The sequence below is a fragment of the Macrotis lagotis genome, chromosome 8 (assembly GCF_037893015.1).
Source record: "Macrotis lagotis isolate mMagLag1 chromosome 8, bilby.v1.9.chrom.fasta, whole genome shotgun sequence".
NCBI lineage: Eukaryota > Metazoa > Chordata > Mammalia > Peramelemorphia > Peramelidae > Macrotis > Macrotis lagotis.
In genome coordinates, this window is record NC_133665.1 from 83,816,612 (window position 1) to 83,835,609 (window position 18,998).

Sequence of the window (18,998 nt, forward strand, 5' to 3'; positions counted from 1 at the left end):
ATTCCAGATTGATTTCCTTTTTTACAATGCAAAAGAAGCCATTCTTTCTTTTGTTTTCTTTTTACAAGGCATTGAGGTTAAGTGACTTAGCTAAGGCCACACAGCTAGGTAATTATTAAGTGTTTGAGGGCAGATTTGAACTCAGGTCTTCCTGACTCCAAGGCTGGTGCTCTATCCACTGAGCCACCTAGCCATCCCAAGAAGCCATTCTTTGCTTAATTTCTTTCTTTCCAGCTTTAGTCATTAAATGGACTAGCTTCAACCAAACTAACTGAAACTTGTTAAAGACTTAAAAAGACTAAGGTCTCCTTCTGCATCCAGGGCTATCTCCATTCTTCCTGATCCATATTTGACCACTGGAGCCAGATATCTCTAGAGGACAAAGTGAGGCTGCAACTTTCCTTAGCCCTGCCCCCTCCCTGGATTAGATGGATACTATACGGGAGAGTGAGGAGATACATAGCAAGACACATTTTACCTTACATTTACTTTGCATTATATAACACATTAGAGACATGCTATATGTGTAAGGTTGAGATTATGAACTTGAGCATTATTGACTGTAAGGATCTTATGTGATTTCTCTGGACTCATGTTCCATGGTTACTCTTGGAAATTAAATGACTTAGGAACTCACAGACCTTTGCTGGAGTGGCAACATTTCTGATTTATTTAGGGGTACAGATGATCACCTGACAAAATATTATGGTGCCTTTCCCCCCCTACTTTATGTGAGTGGATATCAGTATCCTTTCATTTTGTGACAGTACCTATCTCCAAGTGACAATCCCAGATCCATTCCCTTATATGATTTTTATCATGCTTTTCCTCCTTTTTCTCAGATCAAAGAAACAAAGAGACTTCTCCTCTCAAGAGGCAGTCTCTAACTTCTAACTTTTGCTTGCTTTTTGTATTACAGAGCCAGGACTCTAGTACCCTTTTTCCTCATCCCAGGTAATACTAATCCATTTATGAGGTAAAATTTTATCTCTGAGCTATTAATTCAGTTCTTACTCCTTTCCTTATTTAAGGCAATGGGGTTAAATGACTTCCCCAAGGACACACAACTAGGCAATTATTAAGTGTCTGAGGCTGGATTAGGACTCAGGTCCTCCTGACACCTGGACCCTACTGCATCACTTAGCTGCCTCCTCTCTACTTCTTTATCCATCTTAAGTCATTAAGTTTCTGAGATCCTTGCTACCACTTGATCTTCTTTGTTCAGTGCAAGAAAATTGTTTTTGAAATCCTATCTTCATCTGGCTTTAAAGTTATTGGAGTTGATGGAGAGTACTCAACCAGTTGTAAGCCTTCCCTGCTTAGACATGTTGACTTTATTTACTTTTTACTTATTTACTATTTTACTTTTCTTTACAATTGTTTCTACAATTTAAAATATCTATCCAATGGCTTGCTAATCTTTAGATTCTCTGGATGATTTACTTTTGTTGAAATTCCTTCTGTTTTAGTTGATGAATAGATTCACCTTTCTGTGATAGACTGTTTTGAGATTCATCCTGTTGACTCTTGCTTTTCAGATGATTATATTTCAATTTCTCTTTCTTTTCAAAAAATTTTTTAAATTAAAAATTTTTTTTTAGTTTTTATTTATTTATGGCAATGGGGTTAAGTGACTTGCCCAAAGTTACACAACTAGGTAATTACTCAGGTCCTCCTGACTTGAGGGTTGGTGCTCAATCCACTGCACTAATTTAGCTGCCCCTCATTCTCTCTCTCTTTCTCTCTTTTTTCTCAGACAAGGAATGATTCTGGGCAAATTGAATTTTTTCCTTGATAGCTAAAGGTCTTATGTCTACTTAAAATGTTTGTTGATAAACATTGAAATTCTAAACCTTAATCAAGACATTTCTTAGTGACAAAAGTTCAGTTTTTCTTTATTGTTCTTTGAATTCTATCAACCAATTAATTTTTTATTTACTTTTTTCAATAGCATTGGATGATTTTCTTGAATTATTTCCTATTATATGGTATTCAGACATTTCATTTTTTTCTTGAAAAACTATGTCAAATTATGCATCACATCAGGATCAGATGCTTTGATTTGTTTATTATGCATATACTTTTTAATGCTACAATAACATTGTTATTTATTTTCAATTTATTTGAGTTTTATATCTACCATTCTCTTTTATGTAATCTCTGCTTCAAGGAAGAGATTGCCTATAATCCATTTTATTTTATTTTTTTTAAATTTTTTTTAGATTTTTTTTTTTTTGCAAGGCAAATGGGATTAAGTGGCTTGCCCAAGGCCACACAGCTAGGTAATTATTAAGTGTTTGAGACCGGATTTGAACCCAGGTACTCCTGACTCTAGGGTGGGTGCTTTATCCACTGGGCCACCTAGCCATCTCCCTATAATCCATTTTAAATTGCTTTTTTCTTTACTTGCCTTTTTTTTGAGAACTATCTCCCCTCCCCTTAACCATTCTTAATTTAAATTTTTCTGTTTTTTTTAAAAATTCATTTACATTTGTTGATATTGATTAGCTAATTCTGGAAGATATGCTTCTACAGAAGTTTTTCTTTTCCTTTTTATTTGAGAGTTTTGGATCATTTTTCTGTTAAATAGTAATTTTTTTCTCTTTTGTGATCTTTTCTTGTCTTCTTGACTTATTCCTTTCTTTGAATCATCTCTTCTTTTCTACTTGGGAACTTGACTTATCCCCTAGCTTTCTTTGTTGATCTTACTCATTGTCTCACTGATAACTTGTCTTCTGATGAGGTACAGGAACAGGAACAGGATCCCCAATAACCCCTTGAAGTTTTTTTAATTTCTTTTTCTGGTTACTATCTAAAGGATTTGATTACTGCTGAGATTTAACACCTCCTTCCATTTGCAAGGATTTCCTTGCTGGATCTCCTTGTTGGGTTAGGGGAAATGACTATGATTACAAAATCTTTCTGTCTCAGTGTCATGGAGATGTGATCGACTGTTATATGGGATGCAAGGCAGATGGGGGTCAACCTTAGGTGAATGATGAAGATGTTTTGAGTGTTTAAAGCCAGTACTCTGCCACTGCTTCTGAACAGAAATATTTTTGTGGAGTTTTTTTCCATTTTCTTTTCTTCTTGTTCCCGTTTTACTAATAATATATTTGACACATTATTTGAGGATTTGAGGTGGTATCTTCTAGGAGTTACGCTGAGACCAGTGTTGTGCTTCCATGTTTCTTTGTATTCTTAAATAGATTTTATTTTATTTTATTTTTTTATTTTTTCCTCCCCTTATTTTTTCCATATTTACTTTTAAAGATAGTTTTCAACATTCATCCTTTTAAAAGTTTTTGAACTCCACAGTTTTCTACCAGATTCTCTTCCCTTGCTCTTCCTTTGTTGCCCCTGGCAGCTTGCAATCTGATAAAGGTTATACATGTACAATCAGGTTTAACATATTTCCATATTAGACATGTTGTAAAAGAAGAATTAAAACTAAGGGGGGAAAAGATAATGAGAGAGAAAGAAACAACATAAAAGATGTTTTAAAAAATGAACATAGTGTGCTTTGCACATTCAGCCTCCATAGATTTTCCTCTGGATTTGGATGGCATTTTCCATAACAAGTCTCTCAGAATTATCCTTGATCATTGAACAACTGAAAGGACCTCATCCCTTATAGTTGGTCATCTCACAGTGTTGCTCTTAATGTGTACATTGTTCTCTTGATTCTACTCACCATCTACTCAGCATCAGTTCATGAAAGTCTTTCCAGGTTTTCCAAGGTCCATATGTTCATTATTTCTTTCAGAAATACAAGCTATGAAAATTGTTTCTCACCGGTTTTCTTCTAATCTTGGTTGTATTGATTTTATTTTTGCAAAATTTTTTTTCTTTCCCTCCATCCTATCTTCCTCCTTTCCCCTTGTCCCCCTCACCATTTTTTTCATTTTTGACTGTTGCTTGCCTCACACTTCTTTTCCCTGTTCCTTCCTACTTTCCTGAAGGGTAGGATAAATTTCTAAACTAAATTGGAAATGCTTCATTCCCTCTTTAAGCCAAATCTGTTGAGAGTAAGATTTACTTAGTGTTTATACTTTTCCTATTTTCCCTCTACTATAATAGGTCTTTTGTGCCTCTTTAAGTTGTGCTAATTATCCTGTAATGCCTCCACCTTCTTTTCCCATTATAATCATTTTTTTCAAGTCTTAATTGTTTTATGTCTGCCTCTACCTACACCCTCTGTCAAAGTATACTTTTTTTTTGGTGAGGCAATGGGGTTAAGTGACTTGCCCAAGATCTCACAGCTAGCTAGTAAGTATCAAGTACTAGGGCCAGTGCTCTATTCATTGCACCTCCTGGTTGCCCCCAAAGTATATTTCTTTTAACTGTCCTGATAGAAGTATCAATAGTCATAAACATCAATTTATACTCACATCCTCTGTCCAAGTACCCTCCTTCCAGCTGTCCCATTAGACTATAACTCATGAGCTACAGTGCCATCATACCTTGATCAACTTATACCCACACGCTCTGTCCAAGTACTCTCCCAAGAGAAATACCCACACCCTCTGTCTAATTATGTTCCTTTCAAAGATAATATTATGGTTCTCAAGAGTTACAGGTATTGTCTTCCTAACATTTTTTCTTTCTGTTTGCATTTTTTAATGTATCTCTTGAGTTTTGAATTTGAAGATCAAATTTTCTGTTCAGTTCTGGTTTTTTTTTTTGTCATATAAATTTGAAAGTTCTCTATTTTATTGAAAGTTCATCTTTTTCCCCTGATTTTTTTCAGGGTAGTTGATTCGTCGTTATAATCCAGGCTCCTTTGTCCTTCAGAATATTATATTCCAGACCTTTTGATCCTTTAATGTTGAAGCTGTTAAGTCCTGTTGTTGTGTCATATGTATTCCAGGCTAAGAGCTATGAAGGGTTAACACAGAAATAGTTATGTGCTTTAACCAGCAAGATGTATTTCAGAGCATAGATAAGGGAGTAGCTGCATGTCTGAGCTAACTAGGTGTATTCCCAGGCTCAGATAGATAGTGCATTCTGAGATAATTACCTTCTGCACTTTGTTTATCAGATCACTGTTTGGTTCTCAAAACAATCTTCATTCTGTTTATCAAAACACTGTTTGGTTCTCAAAACAATCACCTAAGACATACACAAGGATATGCATGTGAAAAAAATGCTTGCTAAAACGCTTATGTAATTGGTTACGTAAATATAGAGTATAAAAGTATTTATCCTGTGATCAATAAACGAACCAGCTTATGCATCATATTGATGTCGGCCTGAGTTCCCTCCTCCGGACTCAACATCCTGTGTAATCCTGTTGGTGGCTCCCTGGTATTTAAATTGCTTTTATTTTGGCAGCTTGAAGTATTTTCTCCTTTAACTGAGAATTCTGAAATTTGGCTGCAGTATTCCTTGAAATTTTTGACTTTTGGATCTTATTCTGGGGGGCGGGGGATGGGGATGATTAATGGATTCTTTCAAGGACTATTTTATCTTCCTCTTCTAGGATGTTAGGGCAGTATTCCATGATAATTTCCTACATGATATTGTTCAGGCTCTTTTTCTGATCATGGTTTCCAGGTAGACCAATAATCTCCTGGATTTATTTTCTAGGTCAGTCATTTTTCCTGAGCAATACTTTACATTTTCTTCTATTTTTTTCAGCATTTTGATTTTGTTTGGTGAAATCTTGGTGTCTCAGAGTCATTTGTTTCCATTTGTCAAATTCTTGCTTTTAGGGTTTTATTTTCTTCAATTAACTTTTGTGTTTCCTTTTCCATTTGGTCAATTTTTTTTTTTAGATTTTTTCAAGGCAATGGGGTTAAGTGGCTTGCCCAAGGCCACATGGCTAGGTATGTATTAAGTGTCTGAGGTTGGTTTTGAACCCAGGTACTACTGACTCTAAGGCCGGTGCTCTATTCACTGTGCCACCTAGCCACCCCCAACTTTACTTTTAAAAGTATTATTTCTAAAGTCAATTTTTCATAAATCTTCTGCATGACTCAATTCTTTTCTCAGTTTTTCTTCTTTTCTTCTTTGGTTTTTAAAAATCCTTTTTGAGCTCTTCTAAGAGGTCTTTTTGGATTTGAGAATAATTTGAAAACTCCTTTGAGGGTTCACATGTAGACATTTTGTCATTGCTTTCCTCTTTTGAGATGACATTTTTACTGTCCCTCTCAGAATAAACAATCTCTAAACAGACCCTAAAATGACAGAAGCCCAAAAAATAGAATGTAATGCTTAACTCAAGGTATCATGAAGGAACTTTAGAAGCATCTGTATCACTGTAAAAGGGCTTCTAAAGATAGCCCAGTGTAGACAGGAGAGCTGTAATGCCAGCAGGAGGCTACAGCACAGCTCAGATTCTGGCTTATCAAGTCAGTGGTATAGCAGGCTATCAGGGAGGGTTCCAACCCCTGCTTGGAAAATAAAGTTTGAGCTCAGGAATGCTAGGGCAAATGAGACTGGGTTGGGCTGCCCTAAAGCAGGGAACAAACTGCTAGCACCTGAAAAAAAACCCATAGACAAGCTATAAGCCATGGACCAGAGTCCCATCCCCAGCACAAAAAGCTTGGGACTGTGCCCCCTTTGCCTCAGAAGCAGAGCTCAAGTATCAAAATGACCAAAACAACTAAAAAAGTGTGAACCATTAAATAGATTTTAGATAAGAAATTTATGAAAGCTGAAAATCATTGTGGTCAGAAAAAATCATTCTCTTGAAAAATTTATTTTAATATTTTCCATGTGGTAGGTACACAATATAGTGAATCAATAAATAATGACAGGATACCTTTATAATCCAGTTGGAGATATGATTGATTTATCTAGCATTAAATTTTGCTGAAAGGAGCGGGAAAGATGGGAAATAATATATTTAATATTGGTGCAGTAGGAAACTATGAACACTCCGCTATCTTGAGTTCAAATTTGACTTCTATGTAACTCTGGGACAGGTCATTTAACCTTGTCAGCCTCAGTTTTGTCAGCTGTAAAATAAAGTGGATAAGGAAATGGTAAATCACTTCAGTGGTTCTTTGCCAAGAAAACCCCAAATGGGGTTTCTGAGAGTTGACTGTGACTGAAAAATGACTGAACAACAAGAATTTCTTAATCTCTAATTGTTGCATTGCAAAGCATAATATTTTAAAGAAGATGAGCAGCTAGGTGGTACAGTGGATAGAGCATTGGCCTTGGAGTTAGGAGGATGGGAGTTTAAATTTGACCTCAGACACTTGACTCTTTTTATCTCTGTGACCTTGGGCAAGTCATTTAACCCTGACTGCCTCCCATCCTAGGCCTGATCTGACTACTGGACCCAAATGGCTCTGGAAGAGAAAGTGAGGCTGGTGACTTAGCACAGTCTCACCCCTCTCAAATCCAATTCATGTGCTTGTCATGGCACCACCTCCCTGATGTTGTACTCTTCTTTAAAATTGAAGGGCGTACATTTTTTTAAAAGAAGAAATTTCTTTTATTTTTCCTTTAAGGCTGACAAAGAATTTGTGTGGTCTTTGTGGAAACGCCTTCATGAAGCAAACCCAAATCTCACAGAAGCAGTCAGTCTGATTGTGGACAGGTGAGTTCTAGGATTATTTTGAATAAATATTTGAAGGCAATTCTAATTTACTTCAACCTTTTGGTAGGTCCTCTCAAACTGGGAGAGCTTTGGGGAGAGACTTGGGGCTGAGCTCTGTAATTTCAGACCAGCCTAAATCATTTTGGAGAGGCTAATCACCAAGTTGACTGCATGGTGATGTATTTTTTTTGGCCACAGTAAATCAAGTAGAACATTTACTGAGAAAAATGGTAATCTGGGTCAGTGGAAGAAGTGCTCACACTATTTTGAAAATATTAAAGAATTTCATTTTCCTTGTTTTTCCTTCATTGTTTAAAATGTCATTCTGTTATGTGAAGCAGGTTTTAAAAAATTATGTATTTTTTTATTTAGCAAGGTATCTCAACAATTGGATGGATGATCTTAATAGCGTTTCTCCTTTATCAGTGATCATAGATTTTGAGTGAAGGGACCTGAAACAATCATACTCAACTCTCCCATTTTATGTGAGGAAACAGGCCTAGAGAGGTGAAGTGATTTGCCCTGGGGTCACTCATATAAGTGAATATCTTTAGAGAGATTTGATCCTTTATCTTTCTGACTCCAGGTCTAATACTTCATCCACTGCATTGGACTTCTTTTACTTATGAAAAGGCTCTCTCAATTTCCTACCTTAGGGTTGCCTTTTGGTCTTTCTACTGGGCCTGGCTCAGGCTAATACTTCTATGAAGCTTTCTTGACCACCCCTCTGCCCACCCAACTGGAAGTAATGTCTCCTTCATATTTTTCAGTTTCTTTAATCTTTCATTTGGACTTATCACAGTTTCCTCTATGTCATAACTGTTGTATTCATAATTTTTTTTCATTAGGTGGTAAGGATCTAGAAAGCAGTGCCTGTGTCAAAGCTGTCTTTAGATGCCTTACTTGTTTGGAAAAATATAACAACAGGAGAAGTAGTACATGTTTAGAGGTCATCTCCCATTCCTGTCATTTAACTTAGCTTAGACTATCTTGCTTGAAATGACTGTAATTTCATCTCAGCTCTATTAATGATGGGCAAAAAACTTATTTTATATAACATTTAAGTATCATTTTTAGAGAAAAACAGGTCCTATCTGCAGCCTCCTTTAGGCAGATAACACTGGAATTTTGCAGACCTAAGACAGACTTCCTACAACATTTGTAATCTTCAAAGGCACTATAAATTAACTGAAGAACACCATACCAGCATTTCACTATGTAATAGTAATTTGGGAAAATAAGACTGCTAAATTCATGCTTGCATACAGTACCTAATAATCTAAATTGTTAAAACCCTGCCTTGTTGCATTGAAAGAGATTTAATCTTTTATGACTTGTTGAAGTCATTCTTCTCTTCTCCATTAGCAAGCATCTCAAGGTGATTCTTCTCATTGCTAAATGTCTTAACCTTTCTGTATGACACCATTGATCTCATCCTCTTCTATAGTCTCTACTATCATCCCCACTCTCTAATCTTCAGTCTCTTCCTATTGATTGATTCCTTCCTTACAACCTATGAGTAAGTAGGCCCCCTGCCTTTCTCATTCTTTTTAAAAAAAGAAACACCAATTTCCCCTTCTATTACCTCCTCCTTACTTCCCTGCCCTCCCCCCCCCCCCCCCCCCCCCAGAGAATTTTTCTAATTATCTAGGGCAGCTAATAACTGAACTCCTTGGAACACCATTTATAACACCATTTATCATTTTCTCTCCCTCATTATTATTAAACCCTCAGTTTAGCTTTCAACCTCATCAGTTGATTCTGCTTTTTCTTAAAATTAACCGTGATCTTCTTTTTGAATTAATGGTCTTTTCTCAATCTTTTTTTAACCTTTAACTTTGATAGTCTTAGTCTTCTGAATATTCATTCCACTCTTAAAGTTTCATGATAATAATTGTTTCCTGGTTCTTCTACCTGTTTGCCCATTTCTTCTCAATCTCCTTTGTCATCCCCACTAAAAGTGTATGGTCCTGTAATATTGTTTTGGGTCTTTATCTCTTTTTATTCTATATACTGACTTGCTTGGAGAACTCTGTTCAAGTATCATCTCTTTACTGGTAATTCCTGCTTCTTTATATCTAATCCTAATATTTTCCTGAACCTCTATTCTGAACTACAGTCCATCATCAACTATATTTTTTGCATATAAAACTGGATTTCATATAAGTACTTTAAAGATGTCCAAGGGGTTTAAACCCTTGAAAATTTTTTTCCTTTTTTTTGGGGGTGGTTTTGACTTATGACAAGAAAGAATAATATTCTTTCAAGGAATTCTTTTTGCAAAGCAATGGGGTTAAGGTCACATAGCTAAGTAAATGTTAGGGATGTGAGGTTGAATTTGAACTCAGATCCTCCTGAGGGCTGGTACTCTGTCCACTGCATCACTAAGTTTGCCCCTTTCAGGGAATTTTTAAACCTTAGAAAATTTATTTTAGAATTCTTAAACCATAGAAAATGTATTTTTTCTTAAGTGGGCCACCTCTGGCTTGGCCAGGAGTGTTTGTTAGGGTCTTAAACTTTTGAAAAATTCTTTCTTCAAGGGAGATTTTAATTTTAAAGTTCAGAGGGAGATATATATACTTCCCATTTTAGAAAGGAATGAATAAAAGAGAATAGTCAAATATAAAGAGCAAAGTCAGCCTAAGATATGTAAGTCCTAAAATTAGTCTGAAAAGAGATTTTTGTTTTTTGTTTTTGTATGTGTACACTAATTTCTTTTTGACACTTCATACTCAGTATTCAGTGTTTGGATAGTTGTCTTGTGAGTCCCACTTCATCATACTCAAATTACTGATAAGAGAGAGATGGTCTCCAGGTTTTGCCCTAAATGTTGCCCTTTATTACTTCATAAATTGGGTTCCTGAAAAAAGGACTAAGCCTGTGGACAACCTCACCTACACTGGGTGAATATGGTACTATGAACCCAGTTGTAGAAACAAGTGTCTATAGAGGAACCCTGCATTCCTCCCAGGAGGAATTCATTTGTACCAAAGCACCCACATTTCTGGGCAACCCATGAGTTTTTTTGCTTAACCATCAACAAATTAAAACTGACTACCATTTTGAATTCCATGAACCTTCAGGATTCCTGAACCCTTATTAGTTCTAGACTAGTTCTATTCTCTGACTAGGATATGCAGCTGAAACACATGGCTCATTGTCTTGTGACCATGAAAAGTAAATAAAGATATCTGTATAGAACATAATCACTCTTAAACTGTAAAATGGTAATGAATTGATTGTCTTTGTGGATATTAAGCCTTTCTTGGTTCCTCAGACTTGGAGAGTTTGTTTTAGGAGAATAAAAGATTACATACAGACTGCTTTTATTGTTTTAGGGAGGGAGGTTTTTCATTTGAGTTTTAAAAGTGTCAGACTGCTAGAAGTCAGCTTCAGTAAGATTTCAAAGACAGTTTACATTTGTACTTGACCTCAAAAGGAGAGAAGTTTGTTTAAATCAAGGAACAACTTTACAGTGAGTGAAATGCTATCCTTACTTTTTAGTTGCTTAAGTAAAATAGATTTTAAATATTAGAAATTATAAATTCATATTTATTTGGCTTCTGAGAAAAATTTTGTAGATTAAAGCCACTTGTACTATCCTTCTCAGGATTTAGAATATTTTTGAGTTTCTAGAACAACAAAAATAGGTTGTACATTAAACAGGTCTAAACTTCAATGATCTACGTGACACTTGATTTATTAACATAGCTTTGTCAACTAGTCTCAACCAGAAATTAGGAAGTATCTTTATTTATTTTTATTTTTTTATTTCATTTTTTTTACGAGGCAATGGGGTTAAGTGGCTTGCCCAAGGCCACACAGCTGGGTAATTATTAAGTGTCTGAGGCCGGATTTGAACTCAGGTCTTCCTGACTCCAGGGCCAGTGCTCTTTCCACTGCTCCATCTAACCACCCCAGGAAGTATCTTTAAAAAAGAGTTGTCCATGGTGGCATAAGAAAGGAACTGATGGGTTAAAAGATACAGACCAGCATACCTGTGAGGGGAAAAAGATAAGGAAAAAAGAAAAATCTAAGCATAGGACTCAAGTTAGATGTTTCTCTTGTCTGAAAAATGATCATGTTAAAAAATTATATATTTGTGAAATAGGTATTGCATTAAGAAGAAGAATTTGAAGCATAAAGATAACTCTTAAGACAAAACTAGTCCTGGGGAATATTAGAAATAACTTATTGCTGTTGACCCTTATTTTCATCTTCCACTTAATATTTAACTCCAGAGCAATTTATTTAAAAACTGCAAAAGTTTTTGTCTTTAAAGTGTACTTGAACAAGATTTTTCTATATTGACTTTGAATGCAATCAATGTAGAAAGTCACAAATTAATATTTAAAAACATGCTATTATTGTAAAATATTGTATAAGCTGTGCTGTTAACTGAAATATGCAACCCTCTTGATTTGGAAGTTAAAGCATGTTATCTGGGTATTTTAAAGAAAGGAAAGGAATAGTGAATCAGCAGAAAAAAACTCTGATCTAGATTCTGAAAAAGTGAAAAGTAGATCATCTTTTAATCACTTTTTCCTCAGAGAGTGTTTTATTTTAAGGAGGAAAGAGGAAAAAAAAGGAGAATTGAACATGTTTGCAGGAAATGAGTAAAAAAAACAGATTGAAACTACAAATGGCTCTTGATTATCAAAGAATTTTAAATCTGACTCATAAGAATTGCCTCCAAAAAACAGAAAGATTTTTTGACTGACTTAAAAGTAATCTTCAGTTTTGAAGAATGTTTTTTGAACTTAATAATTTAAGTAAACCAGAAAAAAAGATCTAGAGATATAGACGTTTAAAATAGAAAGATTTATTTTTTGGTTGATACGTATGAAGGCAAGGAATTTTAGAATCAAAATTTTTAAATGTAATAAGGATAACTACATGGAAATAACTTATTAATGTTTTACTCAAGCTTAAGTATCTCTTTTGGTTGTCAGTAAATTGATCGATCACTCAACATATTGTTGCAACCATAATGAATATTAGAATTTATTTGAATAAAATATTTAGCTTAAGTTTGGAAGGTTCTAAATATGTTAGACCATAAAGGTCTAAATATGTTAGACCCAAAATGCTAGAATGCAGTGTTAACCTTCTCCAGTATTATTTTTTGCAATAGCAATTTATACTTTTTGTTGATCTTCTGATTTTCTTTAAATACATAAAAACCAGTATATCATCTTATGCTAGAATTTTATTAGTTACCTGATTTAACTAAGATATCTCATATTTGAAGCACAATATTCTTTGATCAGTTATATATGATACTAAATGTTATATTGATCAAGAGATTAATTTTAAAAATAATTTATAAGTATTGAAAATCCAAATGAAAAGTACAGTAAAATGATTTCTATTACTAATTTCAAATGTGAATGAGAAATTAAATAGGAGAGATTTGAGAAAGCTTTTCCTTTTAGAAGTTTTTAGTTTTAGTTTTTTTTTTTTTTTTTTTTTTTTAGTTTTTTAGTTTTTGCAAAGCAATGGGGTTAAGTGGCTTGCCCAAGGCCACACAGCTAGGTAATTATTATGTGTCTGAGGCTAGATTTGAACTCAGGTACTTCTGACTCCAGGGCCGGTGCTCTATTCACTGCACCACCTAGCCGCCCCTCTGTTACAAGTTTTAAACAGAGAGTGGTTGTCCTTAAAAATCCCCTTCCCAAGGTTTATGCTGTAGAAAATGGCATATACCTCTGGGTGATGTGAGAATACTATCTTTTAAAGTATACAGTAAGGCTGCATTAAGCACATGAAGAAATAGATTCCTCTTTGAATGATTTAAATAAAAATAAAGAGTTATAGGAATATAGAAAATGCTACCAGGAATCTTTGAAAAATAAGTCAAATTGATAACAATTGGCTTTAGATTTAAAACCCCTAGTGTCTTATATGCTTTTGTAAAATGAGATTTTTAAATGATGGCATTTGTGATTTTAAAACTAGAGGTGATTTTTTACTTGATTTAAGGTGAGATGTGTTTCCCTATTAGGAAAATTTTAGTAAAGCAGTACTTAATGTACAAATTGCAATTGCTACTTGGTGTCAAGTAATTTATTGGTTGAGTGACCTTAGGCATATTATTTTATTTATATTTATCTGTTTGTTAATCTGTAAAGAGAATAGAAATAGTACCTACCCCTAGGGTTATTGGGAAGACTAAAATATAATGATTGTGATACTTAGCCCAGTACCTAAATCATACCATATATCAGGTACTGTTTCAGTATTGGTTGTTGTGATTACTTCATTTCTCAGTGCTAGTGTTTTCTTACATTGTGCAAATTGGAAATCACTGTATTAGATCTCAGCACAGTCCTAATACCTGTTAAAATTCTTAAGGACTTTGATTTGAGGAGTTGAGGTCAGGGTGATACAGGCTACTTAGACCAGGGTGGGAAGTCTAACCCTCAGGCTGTAACATTTGGTCTGTTGCCATGAAAACTGAGGAGCTTTTTAGGAGTGAACTAATTAAATGTTGGACCAAATATAGAAGGCTAATTTTTCAGTTGATAATTTGTATGGTCTGTGAATGATTATTTTAAATATCCAAATGGCCCTTGGCAGAAAAAAGGTTCCCTACTCCTGCCTTAGACCCTTTTTGCCTAGGTCAAAAATCATAATACTTTACCAGTCTTCCGTCTAGAATGCTAGAGTGAGAACCTTAAACAAAAATGGCTTGTACTATTTATTTAGCCCAGCATTTTTTGACCTGACCTAATAATCACAGTTGTGAATTTGAACCAATAGAATCTTATATGTATTTACCAGTAATTTTAATGAGATTTGTCTTATGTGATTTCATTTACAATGAATTAGTCAGAATTTATTACTGTTCCTTGTTACCGTTCTTTTGTAGTTTAAAGGGATAAGTAATAACAGCTATTTCCCCACCCCCACCCCAACTCCCCAGTTTGTCCCATGTTTTTGGTTGTGTTTTTAAATAGGGGCAAGTAGGACCTGAGTTCAAATATGACCTCATGACACTTGTCACTCACTTGGGCAAGTCACTTAAACCTGATTGTCTTACATCTGGGGCCATCTCCAGTCATCCTGATTCATATCTGGGTACTGGACACAGATAGTTCTGGAGGAGAAAATGAAGCTGGTGACTTAACACAGCACCCCCTCAACTCAAATGCAATTCAGTTTTTTGCTGTGGCATCTCCTCCCTGATGTTATATTTTCTTCAAGAATGAAGAACAAATATTATCATTTTTCACCATTACTTTTCCAAATTTATAAGAATTGTGAGCTTAAAAGTTACTTGTGATAAAATGAATGATCATGAAGCTATGTTGCAAAACAACTGCAGTATATAGCTGAAGTTATAATTTAGTTTCAGTTCAGAATGAACATGAGTTTCAGATTTTGAAAGTTGTTAAATTTAATAAGTGGATAAAATTATTTGTTTCAGTCAAGAGAAAGTCTAAGTAAGAGCTCAAGTCACATAAAATCAGAAGTCACAGTGAGATGATTTTCCCACACATTCATTACCTGCAAGGGGTCAGCACCATCTGGATCCATATGGTTGGGGATTCCTAGGAACAGCCTTCTAGAGACCTGCAGGGAAAATGTCCTGGATGTGTGTGTGCATACTTCAGGGGAGACTACAAAGATCGACCCTGGACTTCCAGTTTAAATCAGTCTTCAAACAGAGAAGGCTCTGCCAGATCCTGTAATCTGCTGTGGGTATTTTTGGATATCCCAGGAATCATATATTGGTAAAACACTTGAAGTGATGTTTATACTTAGGGAGAATGGCCAGTTCTTCTCAAACCTAAGCATTTCCCAATCTGCTTACATGCTCAGCCTCTAATTTAACTTGTCAGTTTGAGGTCAGATAATGAACAATTTTTAGTGAAAACATTATGATTTTTTTATATTCCAGTTACAGAAAGATGATTTGAAAATACATTTACCTACATTGTTATCATCTAAACTTATTGTGGAATTTGTGTTTTGCTCATGTTATAATTACGTTTCTCTTGTATCTCTGAGATTTCTGATATTTTCATGGAAATAATACCTTGATAAAATTGTGTTGCATGCATCTCTTAAGGTTGATCTGCAGAGCTTATCAACTCTGCTTATCAATTGTTCCCAGGGAGTAAGAGAGAGTGTTTATTTTATTGAACTGTCATTCACACCTGATATTATATGTGTGTATATACATGTATATATACATATATATATGTATATATGTATGTGTGTGGAAGTCAGGCATCATATTAGTTTGAGATTTTGCTATTTGAAGTAAAACTTTGTTAAACCATAACTTGACTTTGCTCTGAGTTTTGATTTCAGCTATGAAAATCTGAAATCACCAATATCTCTAATCTGTTCAAGGAAATGTCATGAACTACAGCCTGGTAACTGCTACAGGGTGAATATCTAACCCTGGGAAGGTTGAGGGAACAATCTTACCTTGAGCCAACTAGGATCCTCTTGATTCAGCTTCCTAAACAAGAAATTTACCTTAGTTAGTTATACCCCTGTCCTTTCATATCCTGTGAATAATATGACACTTTCCTGTATTATTGGTTTTCAAGTAACTTGTACCTTAAGACAAAGCTAGGGAAATATTTTCTCCCAGCTATGACTGTTTTCCTCTTTTTTTCCTTTTATAGCAAGTTTATCATTAGAGCAGTTGGCCAGTAGTAGTAGTAGTAATAGTGATAGTGGTGGTGGTTGTGGTAGTAGTAGTAGTAGTAGTAGTAAAAGTAGTAGTAGTAGTAAAAGTAGTAGTAGTAGTACTAGTAGTTGTACTAATGCTGATAGTGGTAGTGGTGGTAGTAGTAGTAGTAGTAATTATAATCAAAATCATTCATAATCTTAATGGCAGTCTTCTTTGGGTTTCTAAGAGTAACTAGTGGAGTGACTTACACAACTATGTTCATTATCATGAAAAATGTGCTAGGCAAGGCATTCTTCTCATTTGCTTTCCCTTTAGTCTGATGGCCTGATTTAATAGGAAACAGGACTATTGGGGATGGTCTGGATGCTGTGGGAGTCTCTTGGCCTTTGAATTGATTTCTCTTCCTCCCATATCAGTGAGGCACCTTGGTGTACCATCAATTCTGGGCAAGCACCGGCATGTGGCTTCTAGTGATTGAATGTGACATCTGATGAACATTGGCATTGGGTGCCTTAACTTGGAGTTTGGTTCATCTTGCAGCACAAGTTCTACTTACCAAAAGGCACTTGCTTTCCATGCATGGCTCCAAGTCAGCAACCTGGACTTCTTACCCATTTAAAGTTTGAGAATAGGATGAGATTGTTTTGACCCCAAGACTTCTAATCATTCACTTGATCAGCTAAAACTTTGTGGCACCATGACAACTCAGCCTGGTGCAATCATGCCAGTTATTTTGAGAAAAACTTCAGAGGAAACCACTTACTTGATGGTTCGATTAATATTTCTATCTGAGTTAATACTGGTTCATATTAAGAGTACTAAGCTGCTAGTGGGGAATACCAATTTCTTAACCAATTAGTTGGACTATCAGTTTCTTAGTGATAAAATTAGAATTAGTGAAGAAAAAGAACAACCAATTAGAAAACGATTTGGCCTACATTTGAATATACCTGAACTTCCCCCTCCCCCATCAGAAAGTAATTTGCTATAGATGTTAAATTTACATCCATGCTAAACATAGATTCATATTGATTCGTGTTGTGAGAGAAGAATGAAATCCAAATGGAAGAAAGAAAATATTAGAGAGAAAAAAAATGACAATACATAAGACAGCTTTTCGAAATTGAAGGTAATAAGCTTTGGTGGTCTGTATTTGAACTCCACAGTTCGTTCTCGATATGGATGGCATTTTTCCATCACAAGTCTTTTAAAATTGTCTGATTATTGTTCTGCTGAAATGAACAAATCCATCATGGTTGATGATCACCCCATGATGTTGTTACTGTGGATAATGTTCTGGTTCTGCTCATTTCACTCACCATCAGTTCATGCAAGTCTTTATAGGCTTTTTTGAAATCCTGTCCCTCATGATTTCTTATAGAACAATCACGATCTATTACATACATACACCACAATTTTGTTCAGCCATTACCCAATTTGGTGGACATCTTCCCAGTTTCTAATTCTTTGCCACTACAAAAAGAGGTGCCATGAATATTTTTTAGTTTTATTGCTCTTTGGACATTCCATGTTGCTCTCCAGAAAGGTTGAATCAGTTCACAACTCCATCAACAATACATTAGTATCCTAGTTTTTCCACATCCCCTCCAACACTGATCATTTTCCTTTCTAGTCATATTGGCCAATCTGAGAGTTGTGAGGTGTTACCTCAGAGATATTTTAACTTGTATTTCTCTAATCAATAATGACTTAGAGCAGTTTTTCATTTGACTATAGATAGCTTTGATTTCTAAGTCTGAGAATTCTACAGTCTTTGAGACTATATATATATATATATATACACACACACACATATATATATATATATATATATATATATATAAATATATATACACACACTTATGCAAGGATATCTTCACTAAGGTTTTTGATTAGTTCTCAGGAGGCTTTTGCAGAGTATTCAACAATAGAGCATTTTATAATTACTTCACAATTATGTTACCATTTCAAAATTATTTGAAAGATGTAGAAACTGTAAGATCTTCTGAGCTACTTTGTTGATTATGAAAAGACCCTTTTGGTTGAAAGAGAGCAGAAAACCCTTTGGATTGTTTTTTTAAAGGCATAGATGTAGTAGTCAGAAAAGTACAGTAGAAATTAGAAATATAATAAGCAGAAATACATTGCCAGGTTTCCAAGAATTGGTTTTGCAGAGCACTTGGGAAGACTTTTACAAGAGAAACATTTCTTTTTGGTGTGATCTCAGTCAGTAAGCATTTATTAAGTGCCTTCTATGTACCAGATACTAAGTGGTATACAAAGAAAGGCAAAAGATAGCACCTGTCCTCAAGGGGCTCACAATATAACGCTGGAGCTGTTTCAAGTGTTAAGAGTAAATCGATCCTCACAATGTTGCTATTGATCTAAATAACAGCTTTTTTAAAATAAGAGAATGAGAATAGAGAAATACCCAAAGATTGCAAAAATATAAGAAAAAGGTAGACATATTATCAGAAACAATGGGTAATAGAGTTTTTTAAAATTTATTTTTATTAAAGATATTATTTGAGTTTTACAATTTTCCCCCAGTCTTGCTTCCCTACCCCCCCCCCCCCCCCCCCCCCCCACGGAAAGCACTCTGTCAGTCTTTACTTTGTTTCCATGTTGTACCTTGATCCAAATTGGGTGTGATGAGAGAGAAATCATATCCTTAAAGAAGAGAAGTCTAAGAGGCAACAAGATCAGACAATAAGATACCCGTTTTTTTCTAAATTAAAGGAATAGTCCTTGCACTTTGTTCTAGCTCCACAGCTCCTTATCTGGATACAGATGGCA

The 18,998-nt window shown here is 35.0% G+C and overlaps 1 protein-coding gene across 2 annotated transcripts in view; it reads left to right on the top strand.

Annotated features, from left to right (window-relative positions):
- CNTLN (centlein) overlaps window positions 1-18,998 on the top strand; it is a 585,894-nt gene that overhangs the window by 6,471 nt on the left and 560,425 nt on the right. Inside the window, exon 1 of one of the 2 annotated variants that reach the window (XM_074197563.1) lies at window positions 7,464-7,552. The exons of the other annotated variant lie outside the window; for it this stretch is intronic. The gene's annotated coding sequence lies outside the window, so the exon portion shown is untranslated. Of the gene's footprint in view, window positions 1-7,463; window positions 7,553-18,998 lie in introns of those variants that run through there. 2 annotated transcript variants of the gene reach the window in all.